The following is a 14,352-nucleotide window of genomic DNA, read 5'->3' as shown; positions in this document are numbered from 1 at the left end:
ATGTCCTTGTGAAAGCTTTCTGCACCTTCTTCTTCTTGTTATCCTCCTCCTCCTCCTCCTCCTCCTTCTTCCCAGCGGGGTCTTTAAGGTTCGCACATCACCACGCAAGCATTTTCGTATGACTGCAATGCATACAGCCCATTACTAACACATCAACCGTTCTAGGCCTTCCTTCACAACCTAAACTGCTATGACCGATGAATGCACACACCTCTTTGTATACCTGCTGTGTGTGTGTGTGTGTGTGTGTGTTGCAAGTATATCCTTACACACTTTGTGATTCTGAATGGTTGGGTGGATGGATGGCAGTATATACGATTAGAACAATAAAACATTAGTCATTTGTCTATCATCACCGTCTCTCCATCACTCCCCACAACAATCAGTTTCACACGCACACAAAAACATTCATAACACAACACACACACACACACACACACACACACACACACACACACACACACACACACACACACACACACACACACACACAAGCACGCACACACGCCACACTTGCATTCTTCAATACACATTTTACAATCTTTACGACACTTTACAATGGAGAGATTAAATCATTCACACCAACACAGATAAATCACATTACACGCCTCGCCAGTACATCAAAACACAACACCATCAAGCATAACTAAACACACTGCTAGTTAATCACTCCTCTTACCCACAAACATACATAAAAAAAAAACACCAAAAGAGAACATAGTAAGCATGAGTGTTTTATGATGCATTCTCGCGGTAAAGGTGTATATAAAAACAAGAACAGGAAGGCAATGACCATAAAAAAGAAGAGGTGAGTAAGGGAGTGAGTGAAGAAGACGGATGTGGGACAAGGAATGTGAGATGGAATGAAGCTTAGAACACGGATGTCCTGCTCCGAGTGTGTGTGTGTGTATGTGTGCCAAGATGGGGGAGAGGGGCAAAGGGAGGGGGTAAAGGGAAAGGGAGGAGGAGGATGCGACAGCTTCAGGAACAATGTGGAAGCAAGCATATGTCTCACTCTCACCAGCCTGGACACACACACACACACACACACACACACACACACACACACACACACACACACACACACACACACACACACACACACACACACAGCTGCTAGTAGAATACAGATGCAATACGAGGATGGACAATGTCAGAAAAAAAATATCCGGATGTTGGAAAATTGATTGCAGCGTTGCAGAATACACACTGTTTGCTTTTTTATGCATATTTTACACGTCCGTCTTTTCTTTCTTTATTTACAGACCCGCGCGCGCGCGTGTGTGTGTGTGTGTGTGTGTGTGTGTGTGTGTGTGTGTGTGTGTGTGTGTGTGTGTGTGTGTGTGTGTGTGTGTGAGTCGCAAAAAAATAATAATAAATAAATGTAAAAACGAAAAAGAAAAAAGAAAACATCCTTGACCAAATGTCAAACGTCGCTTCACTCCTGAAACGACAAGTATCTTTTCTAATTGCCTTTGCTGGCGAGAAATTATAAACAAAAAATAATAATAATGATGATAATAATTGCTATATGTATACGCATGAACTTTACGGAAAAAAAAAGAAGTCAACGCAACATGATCATGGACAGACTTCCTGAAAATAAAGACGATTTTTTACCATTCACTCTGTAGAAGAAAATTAAAATAATATGAATTTTTCTTTACGTTACGTGGAAGAGCGTGATGGCTGGGAGGAAAACTACTGACTGCAAGGAACACATGGCACATATATATTTTCATTATCCATTTTCTATTATTTTTTCTTATACGTATGAGGGAGACTGGTCAAGGGTAAAAGAAGAAAAGAATGGATAATCCCATTAGCAAAAAAAAAAAAAAAAAAAGAAAAAGTAGGAAGAATAAGAGGAAAGTCAATTTACTAGTGTCTGAGGTGTCTTGATATTCCTGTTTGAAAGCAGTTTAAGTTGTAGCCAGGAATATATATATAAAGGAACAGTAAGAGAGTTTCAGAGTTCACCAGTAAAAGCAATGAAAGATCTAGAAAAAAAAAAAACAAGGCAGAAGTTACTGAACATTCACCATCGAAAAAAAAAAAATGAAATAGTTTAGATTTGGCAATATTGTACTAATTATTTTTACAACAGTAATCTATATGAACTGATGTGCAGTGCTTGTATAGTGGGGTGGTAGCAACTAACCTAATTTAACCTAACTAGCACTTCAGATATCTTTTTCCCGTCTACTTTTATATAGTTCAACATTAATTTTTTTTATTGACGTCTGCTTCCTTTCTCAAAGGCAGCAGCAACTAATGCAATAAATCAAGCCCTGTTCTCTTCACCTGCCTGCGCTGTGCCTTATCTGACGGTGGCGGCGATGCCCACAGACCGCGAGGCAGCAGTGAACAGCGGGGCCTCATGCAATCACACAGGAGAACATGACTGCCCCATACACCCACACACCTCGTTACTCTCTCTCTCTCTCTCTCTCTCTCTCTCTCTCTCTCTCTCTCTCTCTCTCTCTCTCTCTCTCTCTCTCTCTCTCTCTCTCTCTCTCTATATATATATATATATATATATATATTGCTGCTACTACTACTACTACTACTACTACTACTACTACTACTACTACTACTACTACTGTTACTGCTACTAGCACGTCAGAAACTAAACTGGCCACTTCTGTCTCTTCTGTTTCTTTTAGGGACGTGCACTGTGAACGTGGTTTTTATTTATTTATTTATTTATTTTAACTAGAACAGTCTCATTAACACGCGTGAGTGAGAGAGAGAGAGAGAGAGAGAGAGAGAGAGAGAGAGAGAGAGAGAGAGAGAGAGAGAGAGAGAGAGAGAGAGAGAGAGAGAGAGAGAGAGAGAGAGACGGGAATACTTGCAAGCAGATAAATCAAACAGTGGAAGCATCAGTCAGCGGCAGCGATACAGCATTAGTGTGTCCTCAGACGGCAAAATCAGCGTGAAGGCTTTGGTGACATGCATTATGGTGTACAGTGCTTCGCCGCCCCCAGTGACTGACTTAGCCTGGCATTAAGTGATTACATTAACTAATTCCACATGACTCTCGCCGCCGCTCCCTTAATTACTTTCATTCATTGTTTCCCAGAGTTACTGTCGCTAATTAATACGTCGGGACGCCCTCCTGCCCTACTACGGGTCACTTCTTTACCTGGGGGAGGCAGAGGGGACGGGGAAGCCTACTGTGTGCGTGTGCACCTCTACACTTATGTGAGGGAAGGTGCACGCGGCTAATCGTGCTCTTGTCGCCGCCACCACCAGGAGCTGTGTTGATGTCAGTAGTACGGATGAGATGTGTGGCTTTGTTACGGCTCCCAGCGCTCTTCTTTATGTTCGCTCTCTCTCTCTCTCTCTCTCTCTCTCTCTCTCTCTCTCTCTCTCTCTCTCTCTCTCTCTCTCTCTCTCTTTCTTTATGTAGATGTTTAAGTCAATTTCTCTCTTGATCCACATTTGTTTGGTTGCTTTTCTCCGTGTTAATGTTCCTTCCTCGGTGTACTTTTCAAGTGATAATAGACTTGTCAAAATGTCGTTCTTGTTTTCTTGATATGGTTAGGTTAGGTTAGGCTAGGATGGCTGTTGAAGTGTTTTGTTTGCGTAAGTGGTGGTGTCACTTTCTGTCGTTTGATCCACATTTGCTTCATTGTTTTGTTTTTCTCCCGTGCTGATGATTCTTCTTCGTTGCACTTTTTAACTAATGTAGTAATAGATTTGCCAAGACATTCTCCTTGTTTCTTATTTTATATGGTTGTTGTAATGTTAAGTATGTTTCTTATTGAAGCAAACTGTTCTAATGGTTCACTTCACAGTCTCCACATGGACATTCTGCATCTTGGCTTTTATATTTATTTCCCTTAATGTTGTTGTAGTGTATGTAACTTATGGCAGGTGGCTCAGGAGTGGTGGTGGCGATGCACGGCGGAGGTGAACCAGCAGATTCTATCATATTATCTTCATTCATTCTTTTCTAAAGTAGAAATGGGGTTAGCATCAGATTACTAAGAAAAAAAAAAAAAACGAGAAAAGTCTAATCAACTGCTGCACCTCGGAAATACGCGGTTTTCAAGTGGTGGCGCCAATGCAGTGGTGATAAAGGCGCGTTTTCTTGGTTTTGTCGTTATTTTTAACTTCTAATGTTGAAAAACGGCTGGCCGAGGACTAATAAGAGAGAGAGAGAGAGAGAGAGAGAGAGAGAGAGAGAGAGAGAGAGAGAGAGAGAGAGAGAAAGTTGAATGGAGGAAAAAATACAATTGAGTCTCTAAATTTAGCCATGAGATGTGTTTTGATACTGCTCTACCGAAATAGCTCAAGTTACACGAATATATATATATATATATATATATATATATATATATATATATATATATATATATATATATATATATATATATATATATATATATATATATATATTCTCAGCGTTTTGTGAAAAGATACAAAAATACACACAACAGTTTTTTACTCTAGGAAAATTAAGCCAGGACTATTTTGCAGTGACTTAAGTAAAGTTCTTAAAGTACAAGAAGGAGAGGCATAGCATACAACCATCGCCACCACCACCACCACCACCACAACTTCAAAAAGCATCGCTAGATAGATAGATAGATAGATAGACAGATAGATAGACAGATATATTATGAACCTAAAGCAAGATATAATTCGCTATAGATAAACAAAGTTAAAGGAATACATGAATAGATAAATAAATATACGAATTAATTAAACGAATAAATAATAAAAAGAAAAATCTCTAAAAACCTACAAGTGTTGAAGTAAACAGGCGCACCAGCCCGGCATGCGACCCTGGGAGTGCCTCGCGTCGCCCCCTGACTGACGACTGATGCTCGGGAACAGGCGCGGGAAGTGGAGTTGTCTGAGTAATAAGTGATTCTGTGTTGCGTTGATGGTATCGCGGCGGCGGGGACGTGAGGGACACATTTCTCTTCAGCTCTGATTCTCCTCAGCGTAACTCTCCCGCAACGGCACAAAATCCCGCGAGAACTGCTGCCATAAGTAACGGTGACCTCCTGACAAGCCATTCTCACCTCCTTCCCTCTCCCCTGCGTCTCTGTCACTCTGCACTCTGTCACCGTCTTCATTTTTCCTTATAAATGCGTACATGGCGACCTTCCCCGAATTTATTATTGAGTAACTGAGTTCAACACCACTAGAAGAATACGTAAATAACGGGATACAGCTTGGGGTTTTGTGGAATCCCCTCGGTTCGCTTGGCTACAGTTGCATTTTATTCATCACTACGTAATCAAATTAATCAGAACGAGACGTGTACATATATACAAATATGACAGCCTTCTTTTTTTCGCTCACTCACAAAAAAAAAAAAAAAAACATGGTAACTCGATTCACAAAGAGCTCTTCCCGTGACGCCGCTAACAGACTCGTGCTCCTCGGACTGGCGGGGTTGATAAGTCAGACACCTGTACTCACTCATTAACAACCAAATGTCTAAATCAATGTAAGTTTCAGGTGCTCAGTTTATTCATCGATTTCTATTACGACGTTAAAAAAGTGAGGAGCAACTTGGCCAGGGTGGGGCGGTGTTTGGCAAGGCCTGACAATTGCCTGGTGCAAGGTGAAGCACGCTGGATAGGTCATGGCGCTGACTTTCTAGACTGGTGAGAGACTTAGAGGTCAAAGGTTCGAGTTCGGAAGTGAGAGGGACCAACACTTGACGTTATGACCGATGACATCTGTAGAACAAAAGTTATCTGTCTGAAGTTTCCGACGCGGATATCAGGCAGCCGGTGGAGAGGCTCGGCAGTCGTCAACAAGTCCTTAAGTGTGTCACCTACAGATTGGCCTGCTGTTTGATGGAGCGGCCCCGTCCCCTCTGGCAGGCGGTGAACGTGCATTACTTGGAGGTGACAAGTGTTAAGGCCACGGTCTTGGTGAAGGCGAGACGGTTAGTGAATCCTTGTCGCCAATCATTCTCTTTAATCTGATCTGATACCCAGGGGTGCTGAGTATATACTCACCTAAAAGGAGCAGAGGGCAAGGGGGGAGGGATCCCGCCATGTGTGAGAGTGATTCATCCCGTCGAGGGTTTCCTAGCCAGACGCAGATCAGCGACGAGGAATAAGGGGGAGTTCAGGAGGCTCACAGGGCCGCCCTGCCCCTGCCTACCTTGGCTTACCTGACACACGTGTCACGACCATCGCCCTGAAGGCTTTGGTGTCTTGCGTCAGAAAATTACCCTAACCGGAGGACAGTTAACAGTGAGTCATGGCGGTCGTCACTGGCTTCAGTAATCACCCTCCACATCACTACCATGAGGCGACGGAAGACACGCTGCCCAGCGTCTCCAGCCTCCTTAACCCAATACCCTGCCACCGCACCGACGAGGATAACTGCTGTACACGTGTATGAAACTTCACCGTTTTTACCACCAAGACCTGAACAAACCTGATCTGTCGTCACAAATTCATCACAGAGGATGAAGGATTATGTTGACTCTGCCGGGGGAGCACGGTGGCCACGTCCTCCCCGCGGGCGCCACTTGAGGTGATGAACGACGCGGTGCACCCGCCGCCCGCCACCGCGGCCTCACACCCCACATTCCCCGACCTCGCTCCCACTCCTTAACCTGGACTGGGACGGGAAAGTCGCCCTCCAGCTCCTCAGAAACATCGAGGAAAAGTGTACGTGCATTGAAGAGTCACGATGGCTGAGGGGCAGAGCAGGAGGAAAGTTGGCGGTGGTATCATTAACATATTTCTGGCTGCTTCACCAATTGCTTCACAGTGACTTGCCTCGTTGTGCTAATAGACGAATAATTCATCAACCAATTACTTGGTACTGATGCCGGGCGTGAGGCGCGGTGCCGGCAGCAGCAGGGCGGCGCGGGAAGCGTGGCACTTCTGCAGTGTTATCCTCAAATACAAAAATCATGCAGTAGTCACTCCACATCTGTAATGGACGCAAAGCCTTAAACATCACGCGCCGCCCGACACTATTGACTGATGCGCTCGACTCTGCTTTGCTTACAACCTTCCTATCGAGGCACCGTCAGGCTTTACGGGAATCGCACAAAAGGCACACATAATCAGGATGCTGTCAGAATCTCTCTCTCTCTCTCTCTCTCTCTCTCTCTCTCTCTCTCTCTCTCTCTCTCTCTCTCTCTCTCTCGGCGGTTTCGTTTCCCCACGCACTCCACTACCCCCCAACCCCACCACCACCACCACCGCGGCCGGCACTCTCTCCCTTAGGCTACTACAACACGACGCCTCTCATATGTGTCGGGCTCAGGGCGAATCGCACTCCACTTAGTGTGCAGCAAAGAAGTACTAGGTCAGCCTGTATTTCAGCGCCCCGCGGCCGCGACTCCTAGCCGGGTAAAAAAGCTTCGAATAAAAAAAGAAAGTTCCTGTCTCCAGCTTTCTATTTCCTTGCCACTGCACGTCCACCGGCAGTCAACTATAGTCGGACCGAGGCACGAGCGTCGGCCCGCCCCCACCTTCCCTCAGGAGGACCTAAATCCAAGTTGATTCCGTCACACGCACAAGGCGGGGCGTGCTGGTGGCCGCGAGGTGCTGAATGCTGCGACCATTACCAAGGTCATAAAGAGAATCATGTGAAATATCATCATCATCAAGTGGGATTAAGATTAAATTAACTTAATGTACAATTTTTCAGCAGCAGAGGGAGGGACAGAGTGGCGGACAGCGAGATCTGAGGACGAGGCAACATTGTGGGTGAGGCGGCCTGGCCTTCCTTTACGAGGCCAGACCGCCTGTGTGGACTAAAGTTTGGGCTTCCATTATACCCTTCAGCTGACCTCTCTCTCTCTCTCTCTCTCTCTCTCTCTCTCTCTCTCTCTCTCTCTCTCTCTCTCTCTCTAAAACATTCGGATTACCTCGCCCTTCTCATTCGATGTAGCGCCCTCTCCTCTATCCGTGTGTATCCGAGACCACCACCACCGCCACTATTATCTCCTACCTCTATAATGTCCCCAGGCGGTAATGTGTGTCTGCCTGTCTGCCTCACTATACCACTGTTTCCGCAGCCCACCTCGGGTATTACCGCCGTCACCAGTCACCAGTCACCGCCCCCCCCCCCCCCCTCCTCCTGCCATCCAATGACATCTCATTTCACTGTCCATCCCTCACTCACTCCGTCCTCGCCTCGCCGCTCAGCCCTCTCCTGGTTTTCCCCCAACCCTCACTCAGCCTCGTGTCCTCACCCTGCTCTTGCTTGTTCTTCCCTCTGTCCTCTTCCTCCTTGTGTGTATTCCTATCCTTCCCTCCATCTCTTGCTCTCCTTCTCTCTCTCTTCCCTCCTCATCCCTTTGCCTCCAACACTCCTCAACACTCGTTCCTCAGCCCTCACCTTGTCCTCACTCGCCCTCTTCCTTCTTCTTCTTCACTCTCTCGCACGACTAGGATAACTCACACGGGAACTTCAGGAATCATTTAATACTGAACTTTGAGGAGCCTCTTCACCTTCAGGAGTCCGGCCGCCGCACACGGCTGAACTTGACTCACACAGGGAGGGAGGAAGGCAAAAATGGACGAAGTTTGATACGGCGCCGAGAAAGTGGGGGGAGGAGGAGGAGGAGGACGAGGCTCAGAAGGGGTAGGGAGGTGGAAAGGGACTGATGGGACTGGGAATACGGGATAGGAGGAGAGGAGGAGGTATGGGTGAAGGACAGATGCGGTGACGTCAGCAAGGTTACATCACGATGTTTTTGTGTATTTCTTTCAAGGCTATATAAGGTCACTACACACACACACACACACACACACACACACACACACACACACACACACACTAAGCTCTATAGAATGCATTGCTTCCTACAGATCCACGAACACGAAGACACAGACTAACACTTCAAATCTACATTTTTCGTTAACTTTCTGTTCTCTATGAAATCTACGAGCTATTTACTATTATACTTACATCCCTTGTCAAGTAAGTGTGTTCTCATTTATTTACATGGTTCCTGCTGCGTCTTGAAATCTATCAGTCAACCATTCTTATCTACGTCACAAGTAAAGTCGAGCATACAAAAAAAAAAAAGAACAAGAAATAAAAATAACTCAATAAAAATATTCCAACTTCGAGTAATTTTGAGAGAGAGAGAGAGAGAGAGAGAGAGAGAGAGAGAGAGAGAGAGAGAGAGAGAGAGAGAGAGAGAGAGAGAGAGAGAGAGAGAGAGAGAGAGAGGAACAACAACAACAACAACAACAACAACAACAACAACAACAACAAATACTTATCCCCCACCCAAAAAAAAAAAAAATCAATCAAAATAGGGGGTGGGGGGGGGCAAGAGGAGACAGCACCAAGAACCCCAGCCTCTAGCACACCCGGTCAGTGGATCTTGTGAGAGAGAATCCGTTCCTGTTGATAACGTGCCTAGATAATACAGTTCCTTTTATTCCTTATTATCAGCTGCCTCGTGAACTGTACAGGCGGGACTGGAAGAATAGGGGTGCGTGAAGGAAGGTGGTGAGGTGAGAGGTAGAAGGAGGAGGAAGACGAGGAGGAGGAGGAGGAGGAGGAGGAGGAAGTGGGAAGAGTGGGAGTACGTGATGGGAAAGTGCTGGGAAGGTGGTGATGGGTGCTGGAATACGGTGGTGTGGGTGAGAAGAAAGTTGTGTCTGTGTGTGTGTGTGTAACTGATACAAATGAAACCTGCTCTACCCTTTATGATATATATGGGAAAAACGGAAACACACAAGCTTATTCGTGTACGTGGGAACATACAAACATATACATATACACATACGTACATACATAATAACACAGATACTCGTAAATGTAAAATCAAGACACACACACACACACACACTCTCTCTCTCTCTCTCTCTCTCTCTCTCTCTCTCTCTCTCTCTCTCTCTCTCTCTCTAAGCATTGCCTTTAAATAATAACCCAAGATAAGCAAGAAAATCAAACCTCACGCCCTCCAGAGAGAGAGAGAGAGAGAGAGAGAGAGAGAGAGAGAGAGAGAGAGAGAGAGAGAGAGAGAGAGAGAGAGAGAGACAGGCAGACGGAGGAAGAGACAGGCAACTCGAGGCAACTAAAACTGTCAAGACGGCCGTGACGGGCGACAACTTGAGCAGTTTGGTTAACTAAAGCAATTTAGACATGCAAGTTTTCAGAGTTTCCGCCAACTTGAGAGATTTTTCCCTCTTTCCCCCTTGCCTGTCTTATACTTTCCTTTCTACCCATATATTCGCTTGTTTCTGCATCACTTTCCTCCTCCTCTCCTCTATGATACGGGAGGATAAAGATAGATAGATAGATGGGAAGGGCAAAGAGGATGATATGGAGGTAGATGGGTATGGCAATGAAATGGATTTTAGAAGATATAGAAGGAGACGTGAAGGTAAACTAACAAGACTGTATAGTTTTGATATAAATCTGTAAAGGAAGATACAGGATTAAGTGTATGAACGTATAGGAGAATACAGGAAGGCACAAGACGGTATAATATTCGATATAGGAGGGTATACGAGGATAAAGGGCATGGATTGCATTAAGGATAATATAGGATTGAATACAGAACAGGTTATGAGGTTATAGATAGATATGGGACGATACAAGATTGAGAATAGGATGGTAAAGAAGAGTAGAGGAGGGTCTAGGAGGGCATGGACTTGGGTGGGTATAGCAAGGTAAGTAATGTTCATCGTGTGTCTTCTTAATATCTTGCTTAGTGAATGATGTGATAAACGATGGGGAAAAAAAAAACCGTAGTAATAGTGGTTGGGGATGATGTTACTTACAGCTGTAGTAATAATAGTAGTAGTAGTAGTAGTAGTAGTAGTAGTAGCCATAGTTATAACATGAACAGTAATAGAAATCATTCTAATCGTCATAATCACCACTGTATATCAGAAAACACAAATAAAACTCGACAGTAAGGCTCTCAAAGGGTAAAAGGCCACAGCGTCAGATCATACGACACATGTGTTACATTTTCTTCCTGGCTATACATTCTAGTCCTGTGCCTGTTGTTCTAGTGAGTGGAAAAGTCGACGTTTCATTGTTGCCAGCACTAGCCTGTTACAAACATTAAGACCCAATGCACATAATGTTGTCTGGTAAAACAAAACCTTAGAATAAACGTTTTACATTTAATATTTACTGTTGTGATGCACTGAAGTTGACAAATTCATAATAAAAATGACACGAGATTGTGAACATCAAGTAGCCTTCACACATTTAATAAACACGCAGCATTGGTCAGGCTTAGGTGATGGTTCGCAATTCATGATGCACAGTATAACATGACAGGGAAAATATCACATCCTCCCATGAATACTTTGAATAAAAAATTGACAGTAATATACAGCATTGCTACTCTGTTCATCATCATTCTACCAAAACTTACACATAATTTTGTTTAACATCATTCTACCAATACTAATATTCAGCATGAGTCTACCAGTACCTATACTCATAAACAGATATGTTCAGCATTACTAAACCAGTGCTCACAGTTCTATTCAATATGATTCTACACAGGTTTTCATACACAGCTCTATATACGAGAGGGACTGTGGTGGTGATGAAACATAGGATATATAACATAACTTTATTTCTCTAACGTTTCGACAACTGTCTTCTTCGGAGAGTTCTCCTGTTATATCCTGTGTTTCGTTATCACCACAATCCCACTCACTTGTCCAAATCTATACAACAGTTCTATGAGTATTCAGCACCATTCTACCAATACTCATGCAACCTCTATTTAGTACGATTTTACCCAGTACTGATCGACAACTCTCCAGATGATACTTCCAGTACTCAAATACAGTTCCATTCAGCATGACTCCACTTATACCAATACATAGCAGCACTCAGCATGACTATTCAACAGTAACTGACGCAGTGGTGCTTCAAGTTAGAAGAATAAAGAACAATTAAAAATAATAAATAAATAAGCAAATAATCGAGCATTAGTCGTACTGTACTTCCGGATTGTAAATCATTATTCGTCATCTATTATATATTAGTTGAAGATAATAACAATAAATAGATAAAAGAAATTAATAAAATCTGGACGGATGATTAGAGGTAAGCCTGAAACTTGCAGTTATTCTATAAACAACAACACCCACACTACCAGCAACAACAATAACAACAACCATAACAATCATAACACACACACACACACACACACACACACACACACACAGACACACACACACACACACACACACACACACACACACACACACACACACACACACTCCATAACTACACGTCATTCTCCACCAAAGGAGAGTAAAGAGAGAAAGAAGAATATCTGGAACCTTTTAACAAGACCTCTTATGTCTACACACCTGTCTGCAAATTAGCCCACAATCAAGCGATACCGAGGCAGGCAGGCAGGCAGGCAAGCAGGCAGGCAGGTCGTCATAATTGCTACACCTTTACATGCTCGCACCAGAAAGCTCAGCAAATACTCACGCTAGGCACTTTATCATTTTTTTTCTGTGGCTGTCAAATTGAATCTCCTTTTTTTTTTTTTTAATTATAGATTGCACAAGCGACGAGGTGTCAAAGAAAATTAATGAGTGAGGTAGGGAAAGGTGAGGTTCCGAGTGTTTTACATAATGAGGTGTGATTGGAATGTGTATCTCTTTCTTTAAACCCATGTAAGAGTGGATTATGTGACTTCATAATTATTACTTGGGTGAGGCGAAAATTTATTGTTGTTATGTAGAATTTACTTATTTATTTATTTTTTTTTTATTTTGAGTTCGATTTTTTGTGTTGTTTTGTTATGCATTCACATTAAGGATGTTTTGTTTGTTTGTTTGTTTGCGTGTTTGTTTTCTCGTTTGCCTGTCTGTTTTGTCTGCCTGTTATTTAGGGAAGTGATCAAGGAATAGATACATCTTCTTCTTCTTCTTCTTCTTCTTCTTCTTCTTCTTCTTCTTCTTCTTCTTTTCTTCTCCTTGTTCTTGTTTTCTTGTTTTCTTCTTGTTTTTTGTTTTTCTTTTCTTCTTCTCCTTTTTTCTTTTTTTTCTTCTTCTTCTTCTTCTTCTTCTTTTCCTTGTTTTTGTTTTCTTGTTTTCTTCTTGTTCTTGGTTTTCTTTTCTTCTTCTTTTCTTCTTCTTCTTCGCCTTGTTGTTGTTGTTGTTGTTCTCCTCCGCCTCATTCTTCTCTCTCTCTCTCTCTCTCTCTCTCTCTCTCTCTCTCTCTCTCTCTCTCTCTCTTTCCACCACACCACCCCACAGAAAAAAAAAAAAAAAGTAAAATCAAAACCACCACCATCGCCGCCAAACAGTCGTGCATAGGCTACGATAAATCCGCGTCTTGTTGCTCGGAAGCCTAATGATAAAATTCCGGCCCGTTATTTTTCACCGTCCTCGCCTACAAGACAAATGGGCCACCAGGTTGCCCCAACATCTGATTAATATTTGATACCAGCGGGGGCGCCCTGCATGCAGCCACTTACTGTCTTATTTCACGTCACTTTCACTCCGGCGCTCACTCCCTCACCTGTTCTTGCTGCTCACCTGCCCCCTCACACGCGTGCGGTGGTTCTAAGTGCTTCTCTGATACTAGGAAGAAGTAGACGGGTTAATATTTTCCTTTAGTTTGTTACCGAGGTGGTGTGAGGAAGTCGTTACCAGGTTATTAAAGAGTAGGGACAGTCAAGTGTCTTCTGGTATTAAAGTGTAGACAGCTAAGTATTTTATGTTACCACGGGGTAGATATAGTTGAATAACTTCCATTACCAGGGGACGGCTGGATATTTTGCCACCTGGGAGCAGACAACCAAAGAGTAAACAAGGAGTAGGCAGCCAAATATTTTCCATTACTAAGGAGTAGACAAGGAGTAGACACCCAAATGCTTTCCGTTAATAAAGAGTAGACAAGTAGACAGCCACATATTTTCCATTACCAAGTAGATGAGGAATAAAGAACCAAACATTTTCCACACCAAGGAGTAGACAAGGAGTAAGCAACCGAATATTTTATGTTGCCAAAGAGTGACAAGAATTAGACACTCAGATACTTTCCGTTAACAAGTAGACAAGTCGACAGCTACATATCTTCCGTTACCCAGGAAGTACATACGCAAACAACTAATCTTAGCATATCTCTCTCAGAAATTCATGTATAACTATATTTACCTTAAACTTTAACAAGAACCGAGTTATGTAAGTATTCAGCTTCCGAATTAAGTTTGACAAATAAGATCCCCTTTCCCTGTACCGTCATTCATTTTTTTCAATCTATTCGCCATACTGGTAAGTGATCGCTATGCTGCTAAACCTCTCAATAGCGGCGCCACAAAGAATTCTGGTCTACAATTCTGTCTTTTCTTGTTACTCATTAATGATCCTCTGAACCTACTCCTGACATTACCCATTCACT

This window comes from Scylla paramamosain, chromosome 6 (genome assembly GCF_035594125.1).
Source record: "Scylla paramamosain isolate STU-SP2022 chromosome 6, ASM3559412v1, whole genome shotgun sequence".
NCBI lineage: Eukaryota > Metazoa > Arthropoda > Malacostraca > Decapoda > Portunidae > Scylla > Scylla paramamosain.
The sequence above is the reverse complement of the archived record's forward strand: the minus strand, read 5'-3'. Positions refer to the sequence as shown.